Source organism: Drosophila simulans, chromosome 3R (genome assembly GCF_016746395.2).
Source record: "Drosophila simulans strain w501 chromosome 3R, Prin_Dsim_3.1, whole genome shotgun sequence".
Lineage (NCBI taxonomy): Eukaryota > Metazoa > Arthropoda > Insecta > Diptera > Drosophilidae > Drosophila > Drosophila simulans.
Window position 1 is genome coordinate 8868928 of NC_052523.2, and position 13407 is coordinate 8882334.

Genomic DNA, 13407 nt, shown 5'->3' on the forward strand with positions numbered 1-13407 from the left:
TCATGTTTTGCACTCTGTTTTGCTTGCCTTTCTCCGTCGCTGCAGGCGGCCAGTTCAGCTCAGTTCAGTTCTGTTCAGTTTGGTTCAGTTGTTGGCCCGGCCAGGAACTTGGCCCGGCTCCACGGCCATCCCGTTGAGTGGCAAGTGCCCGGCAATGAGCTGTTGAGTCTGCCGGGCACTTGTCTCTACGATTTTATAGTTATTATGTTGTAATTAGTGTTAATTTACTTGCCTACGGTTCAGCAAGTCAGCATCAGTGCTCCCATAAAATATAGCATAGTTCGGGGCGGTTTCTTGGGGCTCATCTACGAGCTGCCAATTGTGACCGTTTTGCGTTCTGAACAAATTAGCAACTGTATTGTCTCTGTCTTAGATTAGGTCCATGACTAGCCGTAAGATATAAATTATGCTGTATGAAAAGTAAGCTAAAAACTATTAATTACTACTATTATTAAACTATTATTACCTTTGGCATTTTTTTTATATAAATAAATAATAATATATAAATACCCGGAAGCCTACTTTAATTCTCTTTCTTCAATACAAAATTATACTAAAAGGAAAAACTGGCAATTATCGACTGCATTTTAATAAGCATAGTTAACTTTCGCTTTAAACTTTTCCCCCATTCCAACTAATGTTTTCGCAACTTTTCTGTTTCTAGAACATGTAATTCATTTCACTTTCCAACAAATTTATGCCGGAAGTAAAGTTGGGAACAGCCAGCTCTCCTCCGCTTTCAAATGGCTGCCGAAGCAGGCTGAAGTTAACTGCACTTAATGCCCGTTCGCTAATTTGCATAAGCCCACAGCCGGACCCAAAGGATAATTATTAATAAAATGCACACGAACCGCTCGAGAGTCGAGTCCTGATGGGGCGTGGTCCTGACCATTTCCCGGAACAGGCTTAGCCGGCCAAGTTGCAACGATAATGTGAAATGTATGCACATGTAAGTCCCAGAGCAAATGTGACAGTAAAATGGCAATTAGTAGACATCTTGACTTGGCCAGCCACTTGGAAGTTTCCTGGTCAGTGCGACTAATTTATGCGCAGCCAGCTGGGAACAGCCAGTTGTGAAAGGGGGTCGTCCTTACCCGATTGCCTCCTGATGTGGATAATCGCCCGATTAAGCAGATTAATCCCTGATGATATCATTTTTATGCTTTTACGCGCACTTTATCATATGAATAACTGAAATATAATTAAATGCTATTATATATTCTATGTACTTAAAGATAAAAAAGGGGGAGAAATATATTTATATAAAACATTCTGCATAGACACAAAATGGAATTATTAAATCGCATTAATGAAACATATTTAAGAGTATTGTGTATATTTTTTCTGGAGTCGTGTCTTCGTTTAGTCAAAAAGTGCGCTTCGCAACAATTTTGCCTCTCAACGTTGCGTTGGCTGTCACTTGCGGCGTATTAATTAATTAAAAAAAAGTTCTTTGCCGCTAGGATTCAATATAAAATATATGGCATATATTGAACTCATGCTGGCCATATATTTTAATGCAGTTTAATTAAAAATGTGCCAAGCTGAGGTTATTTCACAGTTCTGGCGGATTTTGTTGGCTGCTCTTTTTATCTGTTGATTTACTTTTTTTTTTTTTTTTACCGCCGCCGTCGCTCGCCTTCGCTCTCAATAAAAATTTTATCATTTACACTTTATTTGCGGATTTGGCTGCTTTATTATTAAATACAGCCGCCACAGGCTGCCATGTTCGGTGGACTTCTGGCGACGCTGGAGACCATTTTGAAAAGTATTTAATAAGTGGAAACAAATAAAGCGGCAGCGGCAAATACCGAAAATGCGAAAATAATGCGTTTAATTAAAATAAGTTGTGTGGGTGCCTGTTGAATACGCTGGTCAGGCGAGGAAGGGGTCGCACAGCCATGTATAAATGAGTAAATGAGTGAGCAAAGCGTTTAATACGCTTAAAGTGCGCTGCATTAAGTATACGCAGTGGATGACCCGCGCCGGCAGGACTAATTTCTGGCACGCCCATTATTTAAATGTTCATTAAGCACTGGAAACCTGATTAATTAGGTCCAACTGGCCCGCAAATTAGTTGCATTAAGTGCAGTTTTACTGTACAAGTAGGCGACCATTTAAAGCTACCCTTCGATTTTGCAATTGATTCGTGATTTAATATTATGTGGGGCAGCTAATTTATGCGCTAATTATGTTGTGTTTTGGCTGTCGAGTGTTATTTCGGCCCGATGAATAATTAAAACGCGTTTTCTCTGCGTGCCCATTAATTAAGCCGCTAAATGCTTTGTTTGGTAATTTGTTTTGGTCTATTAAAGTGGGTTAGTACATCGGTTTCAATGGACAAAATGCGACTTTTAATAGCTTTTAAATTTAGCTCTTCTGCTACTTTTTTTGGTTTCCAAAGTACCCATTCTAGTGAATCAACATTCCACAAAATAAAGAATTTCTTAGCATGTTTAGGCACTTGAATCTTAATTATATCAAAGTCCCATTATGAGTATTAGTGAAACACTCAACTTGTGACACTATTGTGTATATTAAATTTCCTTGATTAAAATCAGCATAAGCTTGTGCGAAACTGGCCCAAACAAAGCAGTAAGTTGGTCAATGGCGCATTGGACCACAATTTGTGTTGGCAATGGCAACGGCCTGCCCAATCAGCGGATCGCTGGCGATGTTTGGCCAATGTTTTGGCCGCAAGATGCCGAAGGGAAGGGGTGCCAGGGGGTGGGGTGGCGGTGTCCTGGCCAACTTTCGGTGGCTGCTGATTATGGCCGCCGCACATTAGCAGCAGCAGGTGAGTGCCACAGCGCAAGTTGCAGTCATCTGCGGAAGCACGCCCCAATGGTCACACATCCTTGCACGATGCAGTGGCAGTTAACAGACAATTTCCAATCGTCCTGGCCCACACACACACACTCTCCCATAAACCACGCACATTTGGGCCTGCATGCAAAAATGCAATAATAAAGTAAATAAACGCTTGACAGCCGCCATTAAGCTGCAATATAAAAACACAGCACGCAGTTACAGGACGTACTTCATAAAATACATAAAAGGAAGATGAAAATTTTCAAAATTGAATAAATTTCGGGTTTAGCTAATTCAAAATCGATGTTTTTTGGTTGTAAACATAAAATGCACACTATAAAGTTATTGTGTTGGAGCGTCTTAGTGGATCCTTACTGTACCTATGCATCTATGGCCGCCAGCGCATTGAACATAAAGTGCCTGGCAAACTAGGCAAGGCTGTGATTGCAAAACACAAGTGCAATTACCTGGCCTGCAGGCTCCGCATATACACAAACACGCAGGCGGATAACTGCCATTACGAGCACATCTACATATGCAACTAAAGTCAGCCAAATAGTAAGTAGTATTGGCCCTCTGACATTTTATAAACAATTTCTAGTAGATTCGAGGAACTCTAAACAGCATAAGAACAAAATTTTCTGTTGCATTGTAAGCTCCTTTAAATGTGGTTTCCTTGTTTTATATAGGTGCAATCACCTACTATTTTGACCGCAACTGTAAGCATGCATGCATGGATATACATACATATGCACGCTGGCTTGGCGCTGCAAAGTAGGCAACGATAATGTCATAAATTCAATGAATAAACATAAACGGAAAAAGCAGATATACACACACACACACACACACACACGTGCACGGACGGGCGCTCACACACAGCACACATAAACAGCAGCTGCGTGAGTTGGTTGTTTGCCGCGAAATAGGCGGCACAACAACAATGGGAGCAACATCGCAACATGAACATCAACGGTGGCAAAATATGTATTAGCCCCCGAAGTTTACTAAGAAAATTAATTATGCGAATTAAGCGCAGTAAAAGCACTTTAAGCAATCCCCCCACCGCCCCTTCATAACTTCACAGCTCTCGACCACCGTCGACCATACCTCCCCCCTCGTCCCCGCCAACATCGCAGCAGCACCTCGCCCAGAAAACCAACCACACCAACCCCTCACCAGATGCCATCGGCACATAATATGTGCCTCATTCTGTGCCGTGTCATGGAACTACACTGTTACAATCTGATAGTTTTGCAGCATTATTGTAAATAGTATTATTAAGTAATGTTCATATTAATGAAGTATTTGAATATGGTGCGTTTTGAAGAACTGATAGCGTAATGATTACGTTTGAATCTCCTTGATATTTGTAGATTGTTCTCAGTGCAGGGATAAGGACACCGGGAATGGGGATGCTGAGAGGCCAGGACCTGGGGCCCTAGTATTGTTCAATTTATGCGTGTTTGTGTGCGTGCTCCACTCAGGAGTTATTCTTGCCACCACCGAGCCCTCCAAGCGCCATCCACCCGCCACACCACCCCATCATCCTCCGCTCGACTTTTCGCCAGTTAGCAGTTTGTGGGCGCCCAAGTAGGCCAAGCACCCGGACCTGGCCAAGTGCAAGCCCCAACAGTCAACAGCCAACAACATCGGCTACAAGCGACGGCAGCAGCCTGGAAGTTGTTTATTTAAGTGTGAAATTTAAGTGCAACACTGCGTAATGTGTAAGGACCCAGCATATTTAGCATTATGGCTGGAGCAGATAAGCTACGTCGACTTTAATAACCTCGGGCAGCGTATGGGTAACTGAGCAGCCGTAATCGTAATTTGACCTGCTAATAGATAATAAAACCAAACCTCGTCGAGCAAACATCAGCCGGCAAAATCAGTTGCACAAAAAAGTCGAAGAAAAAGTGTTATTGCAGCGGAAAAACTGTGAAAATGTGGAGTGCACAACAAGCGGATTTTTGGCGCCGCCATTGACCAAACGAAATAAATATAACAATTTGTCGCCGATTTTTGGGGCCAGGCGGACGCCAAGCTAAATTAGCTAAAAGTTTGGACAGCCACTTAGTTAATTGTCGCTGCGATTCAAATTAAATACATATAAATGCACGCATTCAACTCATAAATTTTAACTAAAAAAAACCAATGGGAGTTTACACCACCCCTTTTGGCGATGTAATATGCAATTAGTTTTATTACCGAGGGTGCACTTCGGATAAAAAACAATAGGTATTTGTGTGTGGAACATTCCTCTTGAAAACAATTGCAATTTATTTGCATGCTATTTCGTAACATAATTATCTTAACTTGCTATTTTAATTGATTAATTAGCTTAAGACTAGTTTCATATTTTGGTTATGCAATTTGGGATAATTTAACTTAATTACACTGCACACTTTCTATTCAATGTAATTTAAACAGATTAGGGACTAAACTAAATATTTTCATTATACTGATTATTAAACGAGTTGTCTAACAACTTGAAATAAATACGCAGACTCGCGAGTGTTTTCAGAATACGTTTTTAGCCACTTCAAGCTGCATGTTTCTAAAAAATAGTTATAAAATTATAATTTATATTCATGAAAGACTTAAAAAATTATTAATCTGCTTAAATCAGCTTACGAGAGTAAAGTACTGCTGGGTAAAATACAGTCAGTATCTACTATAAAGGTAAATTTGCTTTTTGTTCGCTCCAAAATGAACATCCAGTCAATTAGGCTTGAAATAAAACTGAATAGAATTGGCGCAGTTCAATAAATGTATTTTTGCATGTGGAATTCAGTTTTCCCAATTTAAATTCAAATCCATTTAGATATACGCTAAAAAAGGCAAAATGTGGAAAACAATGGAATCGTTAATGGTAAATTTAATTATAGCACTCTGAATTAAAGCTTTTTTGCTAAATATTCAGAGTTTTCACAAAATGTGAGATTGGTTTGTTTTTGCTATTAAAGGTTTGTCGATTTCTGTGGTGTCGATGAACACTATAAATCAACTGTCAATCAGGGAATGCTAAATAAATGGAAACACAACTAAACTTAAATAAACTTCTATTCGCAAACTTTAGTCTAGCCCCCTTGAATCCAAGAATAGCATGAGAAAAACTTCATACTGAAGTTGAGCCAACTGCCAGGCCATGACAGACAGATCCTGTTCATATCCTCGCCCAGCCAAACTCCTCCCCAAAAAAAAAGGATGCCATCAGAATGGACGCTAATTAGCGTGCAAAGTTAAATAAAAATCAGCGAAAATTCTGCTTTCAATGCAGCATGGCATATGGTAAGATAATTAATTAATACTCACTCGCCTGATTGGTGAAAAACGATAGTCGGGGGCCGAGGCAATTAGCCAAGTTCTGGGCCCAGGCCAAAGGCAAACAATGATGAACCCTTGCCGCTGCTGGCTCATTTCCTTCGCTGCTGCCCTCTCTGTCTCCCATTCTCGCCCTTTCTCTTTCTTTAGCTGGGCAAAGTGGTTGTGGGCGGTGGCATCATATTTTTATTCACTTCACTGAAGAAAAGTGCACTTAATTGAAATGTGCATGGGATAGCAAATATTAACATTGATTCAAGGTATTTTATATACAATAAACATAATTTATCAGGTAGTTTTATTTCAATACTATTTGCGTAATCTAATTTACTTAAACTTCCAACGTTATATAGAGATAGATTAATTCTCGTAATCCAAAGCTCGGAATTTTCCAGCAGTGCTGTTTTCCGCTTTATATGTGAAACGTTTTTACATTTGGTTTTTTATTGCTCTGCTGCCTTTTGCTATTGCACTGTGCTCCCCCGTTTTTGTAGTCATGTTGTTGTTTTTCCGCTGGCTTGCTACTGAGCTTGTTTCTTGGAAAATAATGACTGCACATTAAGTGTCTGCACACACACACACACATGCTGCTGGGAGGACAAGGCAAGTAAAATGTCAACAAATGACAACAGAAATATGATGCAAATGGCTCATGTAAGTGGTTCTTGCCGCCAACATTTATAAAACAGGACAACTTACAATGCAACAACAGCAAAGCGGCTAGAAGCGAAAGCAAGTGGCTAGGAGAAAGTGGGAGTTTGGCGAGTGAAGGGGCGTGGCGGCGTCTGTCCGCTGTAAACATTCTCCATTCTACTTGGCAATTTTTCATTTCCCATTTCACTTCGCTATTCAAGTATAATTCGCAGTGCTTAGAAGGGCAAGAGGCGGCGTTTGCTTAATGCTGAAATTAGCTTTTATTCGAGCATCGCGCATACGCCGCGTTGGCCGGAGTCGTTGCCATTGAAATGCCTTTCAAGAATACCCTCGGCTGCAATTAAAAGCGCATTTAATAGAAATTGTTTAAGTGCAATCGCATGCCAAGGGTATCCCAAGAGAAAAGAAGTATAGTGAAAAGTGGATGGGGATTTTGACAGGTGCAATTATTACCTAACCCACAGAGTCTCAAAACTGTTTCATTTAACAAAATATACTCTATTGAAAAATGCAAAGTATATATTTAATTTAAAACAAATATATGTGCGATATGAATGATAAACTAATTCCATATATTCTTAGCATTTTATCCGACGTGGAATATATACATACTATTCCGGGGGTCTGGGCCTGCATTGGTACCACTTCAATTAAGACCCAGAGCGTATGGGGAATGCTATTGCTTTCTCGGACTATGTGGCTAATCAGCGTTATGTGCGTTAAGTCAACAGCCGCATCAACATTATCATCATTATTTGTACAAAATGAAACTGGCCAAAGCCGTAGCCAAAGCGAAAGCCAAAGCCAAAGCCGCACACTCACACAATTTGGCAATTTGTGGCGAACAGCGGTCAACAAAAAGCAGTTCGGGCCAAGAACAGTCCAGGATGGCCGGCCAGGACTACACTGACATTCGGTCAGTCTGTCAGTCAGTCAGGCTGGCAGCCAGTTGGTTGAATTTGGATGGTGCTCGTTTTGGTGATGGTTCTGTTCCTGGCCACTCGACTACATTGATATTCCACGCTCGATGCGCGCCGCTGTTGCCATTGGTCATTGAGGCTCACTCATCCTTCGTCTCCACTCCTGGCCACTAACGATAGATGTCCTTAAGCCAGCACACACTCGCACATATTGCTATAAAAAAATATTTATCTATATGGCGATATACGGCCGGACTGCACGGCCATGGCTATGGCTATGGCTATCCGGCGATCCGGGTATCTGGGCAACTTTGTCCAAAAAATGTTGCCGGGGCCGCCGAGCTGCGATGCTTTGTTAACTTTTTCAGTTTAATGAAATCAATTCACAAGTCACGTTGTTGCTGGACAATAAATACATCAGAGCCCATTTAATAAAATCATGATGTGCACTTTGGGATGATACCAGCTCGCCGCACATATATCAACTTTGGGTGGCCATATCGTATCGATTCGTATTCGTATTCGTGTATTGCAAATAACTTTCGGCTCTCATTGGAATGCCGCATATGGCATATCCTCGTATATGGACAGCCCCTGCCCCCCGCAGTTCCTGCTCCTCAATTGCTCGATAAGTGCGCGGCAGTGCTAAAACTTAAATCAAAATCCACATTGAGCCACTGCAGCGTTGGCCTCCAACTCCCCGGCAATTTGTTGCGGATTCTGGCTTGGTTTTCGGTGGTTCATTATATTGATCTGTGACTTGGCTGTTTGCTTTACGTCTTTCGCACAATCATTTTTATTTGAGTGCCCCGAGAACGGCGAACTGAGTTGCTGGGGATAGGTGGTTGGGGAGCATGGAACCGTTTTAGTGCATCGTTCTGGGAAAGGTACTTAATATTGGATATGAGAAACTGCCAGCCATTTTCACTTGCATAATTAATAGTAAATTGGCATTAATATTTTGGAAATTCGTTAGTTTGGCAAATTCAAACCATTCTCATTATCAAAATAACGTAATTAAGACGCTTAAATATTATGGAACAACTATAAGATGATTCTTAAGAGTTTTTGTGCTATGTAATTATTATGCATTAATGCATTTTGCACCAAAAGTGCATATGCGAATGATGTTCCATGGCTTAAGCCACATTTCTTGATTGCCTTTACATTACTATCTATACGGTTATCAAAAACCAGTTTTTTTCCGTTACCAGTATTTTTTACTGTTTTCATACCTAATCTGCTTCTGCGCACTTCAACAGAAACAGCTGTTCATTTCAAGAGTCTGCTCCCACTATTATCCTCAGAGGATGAAGGACCTTTCCCTCGCCCAGATAACTGTTCTACGCTCAGCTGATTTCGAGATTCTCTTCGCAGACACAGTTCTCTTAACCATGACCATAGGTAACTCAGAAAGGCTTGCACCGAACACGGCGAATTCCAGGGCCATTCTCTCTTAGCCGAGTCAAAATGATGGCCCAGTGTTATACAATCCGTCCGGAAACGAGAGTCGGAGACCACGAAGTCACACGAATGGAGGCGAGGACGCCGCTCGGGTGACGAAACGTGCCGACTCCGATTTCTGGGTGCGTGTACACAGCCTCCGTGCATATCTGATGGCCAGCGAGCAAATCAGTCAGATGCGTGGCGAACGTTGAATTTAACGGTCGGTTTGGCAGTGAAAGTGGAAAGTGGAAGCCATCGCCGTGCTCCACGAGCCTGGCCAGCGAATTGTTTGGTGCGGAAAATAAAAAACAAAAATCACAAAAAATAGGAAAAATATACAAACCCCCAAAGAAATATGAAAGTGAATGTTAGCCCCATAAAGGAAATACATTGAAGTGCACAGCTCGCTGATATAATCCAGTTTAAACAATTCGAAGGAAAAGTGTTTAGGTTGAAAAGTGTGTTCAAACATTGCGTCAGTTAAGCTTGAAAAATAAAATCAAGTGATACCACCACGCTTGGAGTTGGAGTCTGCAAATTTGCTGGTAAATTATTCAAGCAAGTTTAATTTTTCGGGGGAATAGGAGTCTTAGATCCTGTGCCGTCATAAAGTTATACAAATTATTGCCATCCTGACTGCCATTTGGTTGGCTTTAAACTTTCGGTTCACGCAGCGTTCGCATTAAATTTCTTATTTTGTTGTTTTTCTGCCTTTTATTTCCTTTCCGCTATTCGCGTGGCACATGCGGCGTATACGCAATGTATCTCCTTCTATTTAACTTGTGTGTATGCGTGAGCTTGCGTGTGTGTGTGTATGTGTATAACCTACATTTTTGTGGTCCTCGTTGTTTTTCCACTGACAGACTGACAGTCAGACAATACCGAAAACAGGATCTTGAGTTGGGACCCCGTAACCGTGACTTGCCAGCTGAAAGTTAATTTTATGGATTTGAGGCTTTTGTTTGCTCCTCCTAAATACTGACCTGATCCACAAGTTGGCGATGCTCTCTATCTATATATATTAATTTTTGTAATATGACCGAATAGTTTGTCCGAAAACTTGGTCTCCGTTTGGCGCAGTCCAGCGTTTGTCTTCATCAACTTGGGCTAACTTCTACCAAGTGATTGTTGATTTTGTTTGATTTGCTGTTTTTGTTTTGGTTGTAGCTGTTGGCTTTATTTGATTTTAGTACTTTGGCAGAGTCAACATTCGTTAGCAAAAATTTCGCTCACGTTCCATTCGAGCGAGCTCTCGATTTCATGAGTTTTGGATGCTGCTGGTCCGTGTTTGCTTCCCTGTTCCGCCGCTTAGCCATCACTCCTCTATATCGGAGTACATATATATTCCAATTCCTATTTCAATTTCTGTTTTTTGTCTCCTCCAAGTGTCTCTGGGTGTTTTTCCCCCTAGTTTGTTTTTTTTTTTTTTTGTTTCTACCGCCACATGCACTGTGCACAGTCAGTGGGAAGTAGACAAATAAATACGAGTATATATAAATCGGGCGGATATATGCGCAATGGTCCGATGTACTTGCTGTGGCGAGTGGAGCTTAGCAGGGCTGTCCTTAAGATTATTTATGCGGTGATTAGCCACTCTGAATTATTGCTAAAATTATCAAGTGTGCTATAAAATTTCACTGCCATTTATTTGCGCAACTTTTGGCGGGGCTCACGTACTACCAACCAGACGACCGCCCGCATATCCCCGATCCCATCCCATCCCATTCCCATCCGATCCGATCCGCCCCATCTCCGTTCTCCATTTGCTCCACTTCAGTCCGCTTCAAGCGGAGCCGTCTCATGTGTATCGTTGGCTCGTATTCTGCATCGGTTTGGGTTTGGGCTTGGGTTGGATTCCTGGTTCAGATTCGGGTGCTCGGGTGCGTGCGAGGGAGTGTAACAAATTGCCAGAGTTTGATTTTTAAGTGTGAAATATCGCACAACGAAATTGGATTAATTACACTGGCGCCGGTTAGATTGCGTTCGCTTTTAAAGCCAAAAGCGTTGCCAAAAAGTCATTTTAGATACAAAAATGGTACGCAGGGAAAAGGATTTCAAATAAAATAATCATGCATGAAAAATAGGTATATTAAACCTATATACTAATGCAACACTATGTGCTATAATTATACGCCAATGTACTATGCCACTTCAAAGAAACAACCACTTTTAATTAAAACATGTAGAAAGGTGTTTGCAGGAGTACAACTTATTAATGAGTGTGCTCCAAAATTAATCGTTCATCTCTTGTTCAACATCCAGCTGTTGGCCACTGCTGATTATTCACTTATCTATATTATTTATGAAGATACCATTTCCCCTGGCGCTGGAGATGAGGGTCCAAAAACTAAACATAAACGGCTTGTAGAGCCAAATAAGGATTATCCTGCCGGGCCGAGGGAAATGAGATTTTCCAGGAGCCGCTGGCTCCGCCCACTTTCAACAGCGCCCACTTAGCTGGCAACTAATTGCCTAAGCCCCAACCTGAATCCAAATGAAATACTAAAGCTGGAACTGCGGCCGAAGTCCGAAGTCTGAGCTCTGCTGAGATTAATTACATTTAAATAAACAGGAATGGCTGCAAACATGGCCAAGACCGCAACAGTTACATGAACAATTCAACCGAACAGACAACAATAGACAGCCGACAACTCACTCAACTCCACTCGTCCGGATTCAATTGAATCACTTGCATTGGGCTACTTTAAGCTGATTACAGGCTGAGTTTGGCTTGAGATATACATTTTGCACAGACTAAATCATTAGCTTTTGTTTTTGCAAAGCCAGCCAATTTCACTTACCAGGGATTGTACATTTGATGAGGGTATCGATGGTGAGAAAATCTACAGTGCTGTTTAAAATATTAGTGGTAAACGGATGAGTAGTAAAGGTATTAATAGGTAAAAGAATCTGAATATGATTTTGACAGTTTTTTAAAGTTTGATTAAACAAAAATGAAAAGATTCGTGCCTATTATAGCTCTTGACCAACTATAACTCTGGTTTTGGACGCAGCTGTACATGTTATATCTTTGGGTGAATGAAAGTCAAAGCCGAGTTTAATGCCGGGCTTAGTGATAGCAATAGCCAGCCTTTTGCATATGGCAAATGCCGAATGATTTATGACTGGAACGGGCCGACGCAGTCAGCAGACATTGTCCCGCTCACAATTGGTGGTGAAAAGCGTGAAAAACTGTCGGCCACATGGAAAATCTCGGTGTGAGTGGGGTAATGTGGGAAAGCGGCAGAGTAAATTCAATTTTACGTTTCACAACTCAGCATGATTTCTATCAAGCCGGGGGAATCCCCTTTTCCACATTGTGTACCGCAAACTGATTGCTTTCGGTGGTCCCTCGACTGTCGGTGTGTATGTGTGTGCCTGCGTTTGGGCGACTCTATGTGTGTGTGTGTGTGTGTATGTAGCCCCAAAAGCAGGCTACATAAAAAAATCACTAAAAACTTGTAAAAGCATCAAAGCGCACTTTCTGAGCTCTCTGCTCGAAAAAGTTGCGCTTGTTCGGCCCATTGTTGTTGTATCCTTAGTGTTTCCTTTACTGCTCATGTTGTTGTTGTCGTTGTTGCTGTCGGTGGAAAGTTGAAAACTTTTCAAGTGAGTTTTGAGGGCGGTTTTTGGGGCTAGCTATTGGCAAAATTGCTTTCTGATAGCTTGGCTGGTGTATTTATGCAGTTTTAATGAGAGCTCCTTGCAAAGAGGTTGTTGTTAATACAGGAAATTAATAAGTTAAGTAGCCATTAGGTGGCTGAGTGCAAAGTTCGATGGCTAAGAGCTGAGATTATAAGCGCTGTGAAGTGCTCGTGAAAAATTATTCATATTCTTATCAACCATTTATTAATACATACTTAACAATTGTTATTTTCGGATTATCTTTCACAAATGAAAACAAACTTTTTAAATTTGACAATGAACGCGTTTTAAATATTCATGTTGCAGCTTTTAAAGCGAAAACAAATTTGTACATGTGAATCCTTAGGCATATCCCATTTCAATCCGAATTATTACCCTATTTTCCCAGTGAAGTCTGAGATGAAACACGAGTCTGTCCTTTCCCAGAATATTTTTGGTTTATTTTATTTTTGCGACTGCTGCTTAAGCCGCGTTTTATTTTCACTTGAGGCAAGTGTAGTCATCTGTGAAAATATTGGCAAAACTCAAACAGCGCCAGCATTTGACATAAATCCTTATTATCCCTTTGTGCACAAATTGACATTGCACTTGTAAGGCGATTGCCGAG

General features: G+C 41.2%; 1 protein-coding gene across 3 annotated transcripts in view; it reads left to right on the top strand.

Annotated features, from left to right (window-relative positions):
* The first annotated feature begins 9316 nt into the window (after nt 1-9316).
* LOC6727721 overlaps nt 9317-13407 on the top strand; it is a 44864-nt gene continuing 40773 nt past the window's right edge. For 2 of the 3 annotated variants that reach the window (XM_044923209.1, XM_016176540.3), the window contains exon 1: nt 9317-9700. The gene's annotated coding sequence lies outside the window, so the exon portion shown is untranslated. The remainder of the gene's footprint in view (nt 9701-13407) is intronic. The other variant, XM_016176539.2, reaches the window with a different exon arrangement.